Here is a 6,000-nt window from a genome sequence, read left to right on the forward strand (position 1 = left end):
GGATGGTGACCTGGCATGGTGCGCCGCGGGGCTGGAGTCATTGCGATCAGTGACATGGGACCGCGTCAGGGATGCCATCAGCAGTGACAGCGATATGCGTACGTTGGAGGAGATGGCGGTGGACGGCTTTCCCGAGTCAAGGATCGGGATGCCTGTGACAATTCGTGGCTTCCACCAATACCGTGACCACATTACATCCACTGACGGGGTGGTCTTGTTCAAGGACAGGGTGGTCATACCGCCCTCACTCCGCGTTGAGGTACTGAGTGCCCTACACGCTGCCCACCAGGGCGTCTCGATGATGACCGCCCGCGCGGAGTCCTCTGTGTTCTGGCCAGGCATGTCAGCCGACATCAGCGCCGCTCGGAACAACTGCGAGCGCTGCCACCGGATGGCGCCTTCACAACCTGGGGCACCGCCGACCCCGCCCATCCCGGCCGTTTACCCCTTCCAGGCGGTGTGCTCAGACTTTTTCATGCACAGAGGTGTACACTACCTCGTGACGGTGGACCGTTACTCGAACTGGCCGATCATCTCAAGGTCATCGGGTGGCGCTCTCGACCTGATAAGCCACTTACGTCGCGCCTTCGCGACATACGGGACACCTGAGGAGCTCTCATCAGACGGGGGGCCTGAATTCACCTCCGCCGAGACCAGGTCTTTCCTGCGCAGATGGGGGGTCCACCATCGCCTCTCATCAGTGGCTTTCCCCCACAGCAACTGCCGTGCAGAGATAGGAGTGAAAACGATGAAACGGCTGATCACTGACAACACTGGCCCGAAGGGTGAACTCGACACTGACGCCGTGCAGAGGGCGATACTGCAGTACCGCAACACGCCTGACCCGGACACCAAGATTTCCCCAGCGATGTGTGTGTTCGGCCGCCCGATACGCGATTTCATCCCGATCGCCCCCGAAAAATACAGGCCTCATGAAACTTGGCGTGAGACACTGACAGCGAGGGAGGAGGCCCTCCGCAAACGCCATATCCGCACAGCGGGCACCTGGGCGGAGCACACTAAACGCCTTCCGCCGCTCGTAGTTGGGGATTTGGTCCGTGTACAGAACCAGACAGGACCCCACCCCACCAAATGGGACCGGACGGGCTGCGTCGTGGAGGTGCGTCAGCACGATCAATACGTGATCAAGATTGACGGCTCGGGCAGGATCACACTTCGGAACAGGAGATTCCTGCGCAAGTTCTACCCGGTTCGCAATGACCAGCTTCCGCCCCGATCGATCTATGATGATCTGGCGATCCGCATCGCCAGGCCGGCGCCTATTGGTGCGCCGCGGCTGCCTGACCCCACAGGCGGCCCTGGAATACCCGTACCGGAGCCTGGGTCCGCCCCGCCGCTGGCGCTGCCATCAGCGGGCTCTCCCCGGCGTGGGACACACCCCACATCCGCCTCGCCTGTGACACCAGCTCGAGACTCGCCAGGGTGTGCCGTCCCCCAGATGTCGCTGCCGGCCCCTGGGGCCACAGTGGTCTCTTCCCCGCCAGTCCCGGTCACGTCGCTGCCGCCGCCGCCGTCAGGCCTACGCCGGTCCGCTAGGGCGACCTGCGTGCCTGCCTGGCACAGAGACTTTTCCATGGGTTGACATTGCTAGGTTATATGGGCGTTGTATTGTGTTGTGCACTTTGCTTGTTGATTCGTGTTTTGTACGGACACTTGAGTTATTCTCTTCTTATAGGCTTGTTGTTGTTTCAGCCTTTATTGTAGTCGTGTTAAAGGCTCGGGGGGAGATAGGGAATATTGCACTACGGTCATATATTTAGGTGCACGCACCGGAAACGGAATTGGATAGACTACTGTTATAATGTGTACACCTGCATTCGCCCTGCTCAGGACTTGTTTGATTATTGTCATTTTGCAGAGTTATTTCATTAAAGAAGCGAATGAACAAATGGAATATCGTTCTTATTTAGTATCTCCTGCTTGTTGTGTTCCTTCCTGAGGACTCTCAGGAAGTAGAGCCGCTGTTGTGCCTTCTTGATGGTGGCTACTGTGTTGTTCTTCCAGGACAGGTCATCCTGTATGTGCACCCCCAGGAAGTATCTGAGACTCTGAAGAGGATCATTTTTAAAAATCTAAAGTCATAGATCTAAACTCATATAGCATGTAATTTGTCTTTTACTCTAGTAGTTTAGGAGTAAACAAATCCCCCCAAAAAATATCCTCTTACACATACGATGAGTGTATGTGGGTTATTTGTCTCAGTTGAACCTAGCCAGATATTATCCTATGCAAGTCTGATGGACTGCATAGAGTCCAAGACTTTGTCATGTAGGCTATCAAAATTTAAAAATCCTTCTTTCACTCACTCTATACAGTTTGATAGTGTGATAGATAAATAAAAAGGTGTAAAAGGGGCGCAGGGGTTAAGGCAGCCAGCTAGAGGTCTGAAGGATGCCGGTTTGATACTTAATTTAATGTTGTTGTTTTTTTACATTTAACTGAAGCCTTCATGCAAATCGATTTACAATATCTGTCTAAGTAAGTGAATCATCTATCCTTCAGTATTCATAAGAAAAAATTAATTGAGAATGTCCAATTCGGGCTTGTGTGAACATTGATGACACAAGCCTGATTCTCATTCGAGGAATCACAGTTCTATTTATATCTATATCTTGCCCTTATATCACTATTTGCACTTCTGGTTGGATGCTAAACTGCATTTTGTTGTATTGTACTTGTTGTATGACAATAAAGTTGAATCTAATCTAATCAACAGATCATTTTCATGCGCTGTGTGGCTGCTCTAACCCGTTAAAATGAAATGCACAAGCGCCACTGACACTGACGTCCGTGGTGTGGTCCTGGCGTAACATGTCCTATTCTTCACACAGGGTACTGTCAGCTGTCAGAACATCAAGACTATGCCTGAAGTGACCTGATCAACTATCATGCTTTCACCATCCCTGCATCTGCCTACGTTTCCCAGGTCGGTCCAATTGGTTGGCATACATAGGTTCCATTACTGACAGCCCACCCAGCCAATGCCTAAAGCAACATTTAATTTAAATCTCTTGAAGTAGAAGTGGAATTCCATCAGTAAATTCCTCCGCTCTTGTCGTTCTAGAACTCCGACGGCTGCTACTCTGGCCTGGGCAGCGTTCTAGAACTCTGGCCTGGGCAGCGGTGTCAGTAGCAGGCTGTGGACCTGGGGAGATTCTTCATCAGGGAGTTCTACACCGTCTTTGACAGACAGAACAACATGGTGGGTCTGGCCCAGGCAGTGTAAGCAGAACCAGACACATAGCTCAAATATCACACACAGAGCTCAAATATCCCTAACAATAAGGATAATATCACACACAGAGCTCAAATATCCCTAACAATAAGTCCTCTAATAGAGAGTAGTATGTTTTATTTGATGCTAGACATTATGGAGAAGATCAAAGATGGAAAGATGTGCATAATTGCCTATGAATTAAATATATTTGAACATTGCAAAAACATTGTCTGTGTAATAGATTTTTGGGGTGTATGGGTGATCTATGTACCTGAGAGCTCATGTAGTGGGGTCACAGTACAGTCAAGCGACCATCTTTGCTTGCTGCCGTTAAAGGCCAGAGGTAATAGAAATCACTTGTAGTCTTTTCTAACAGACCAGTTCTTTTGTATCTGAATAGGCACCAACATTAGGCTGTATCTTTTGACTTTTCAAGCTCTTTCGTTGACTTAGAACCGTCCTCTTAGAGGTGGAACCTTTCTGTAATCTAAGAAAAAGCAGGGAAGTTGGATGGATGCTGGTGGTATTCCGCGCTGCAGCTGTGCTGCAACTGCTTACAGTTATTGCTGTAGAACTTGTTACCTTTCAGAAGGACGCAACAAGGTGATCTCACTGACAACTTACTGTAAATTGAGTACGCCTACAGGTGAATGATTGTAGATAATCATGATGAGACTCGCCATGCCGAGGGCTCTTGTGTGCAGCGCTGGTTCAGCCCGTGGATCAGTATAAGGTGTTTATCAGAAATTGCGTGTTTTGATTGATTGATTGAAAACTTTATTAGAAGATTTGCAGAAGTAGGTACATGAAAGTACATATTACATACAAGGTCAACTAAAAGGATAAAAACCCAAGAAAGCCACTGGCTTATTTCAATTGGGGTCCTTGATTCTCAATTCATCGTTACATGTAAGACAGACAAAAAAAAAAAAACTAGTACTATCTACAAGATAATACAGACAAATAACTATTACTATCTACAAGATAAAAATACATCCATCATGGGAAGAACAATACAACAAAACATCAGGTATGTACAGCGGGTAGGACAGGTGGGGACATACACCACAGGTGGGGGCGGGGGACAAAACACAAAGTATGTACAGTGGGTAGTTCACGTCTTTTAATCTGATTTTTGATTTAGAGGGTCCAGTTACGGATTGCAGCCTCCTGTAAATGTTTTTTGAGAGTGGTTTTGAAGGTGGGCAGTGTTTTGCACTCCTTTAAGATTATAGGAAGGGCGTTCCACATTTTTACTGCAGTAAATCCTTGTGGGGGATACCTAGTGTTCTAATTGTCTTATCTGTCTTAATGTGCATGTCCCTCCCTAGCCAGAAACTCGCAATGTTTCATTGGCCTGTTCTTCATAATCCAAGGTCCATGATTGGCTGTATTAGCTGCCTTTCCAGCCGCCTTTCTCAGCGGGGAGTTTGATATAACTTGATATAACCCTCAAACGGGCCTCAGCGGGGCCGCCCGGTCACCTCAGACAGAGAAGATCAGCAAAAGACACACAGATAGTGTCAGATAATACCATATGGACATATGATGAGATGTTAGAGTATAATGTTGTTATTGTGCATTGAATAAGAGCATTGAGCATTGACTGAACAGAGCCAGAGTACAGCATGGCCTCTCCCCCCCCATGTGAAATCTGATCCTTTTATTGGCGTTAACCAATCACCGCGAGGCTCTCTGCATATCTCTCATGCTGCACTGCGGCTCCGTTTGAGGCAGAGACTCAATTAAGAACATTATACTTTACAAAATAATAATATGTCCATACGGTGACTATCTGTGTATATTTTACTGATCTTCTCTGACTGACGTGATTGCGGGGTCCAGCTGAGGCACGTTTGAGGGATATAATAAGTACAAGTCTGTTTTATCCGAACCATGACTGGAAATGTCCGCCAGGACACCCCCTTCAAATCGCTTTTCTTACGGTAGTGAGTTCAGAATCAGAATCTGACATAGGATCAGAATCAGAATCAGAGTCAGAAGACTTTTATTGCCATGATATGTAAACATGTTAGGAATTAGGTTTGGTACCATGGAGCACGGTTTACAGAAGGACAGGTGCAAGACAGGACAAGACAGTGCAAACCAACATCAAACATGTTCGCTTCGGCGGCACATAATATGTGTATATAGTATATAGTATATTATACTATAGTATATAGTATATTATACTAAAATTGGAATGATACAGAGAATATTAGCATGGCCCCGGCGCACAAGCCCGGATGACACGCACAATCGTGAAGCGTTCCTAATTGCTAATGTGTTTTAAATAATCTTTTAACATTTTAGGGTTGGCAGTTATACATGCATACAGCTCTGGAAAAAAGGACACCACTGCATCCGATATCAGTTTCTCTGGTTTTTACTATTTATAGGTAGGCTATGTGTTTGAGTGAAATAAACAGTTTGCGAAGCAATTCCAGCAGGTGGGGGTGCAGCCCAACGAGGGGCCGCGGGGAGAAGAACGGGGAGTGACTAGAACACATAGAACAGGTAAAACACAATAATTTGCCAATGATTTGCCAGGGCAAATGTGTAACTGTGTTATGTAATATAATGTTTCATAGGATAGAAGGCATACTGTATCTTGCAATCCTTTATAACCATGAGCCTGAATACCACATCAATGAGCACATTATGCAGAAAACAAGCACCAGACGATGGCATTAGTTTGGGGGGTGGGGGGTGGCAGACACAAACAATGGATGCAGGTTATTCAGAGGATTTGTGTTTAATCA

This window comes from Nansenia antarctica (genome assembly GCF_963989245.1).
Source record: "Nansenia antarctica genome assembly, chromosome: 18".
Lineage (NCBI taxonomy): Eukaryota > Metazoa > Chordata > Actinopteri > Argentiniformes > Microstomatidae > Nansenia > Nansenia antarctica.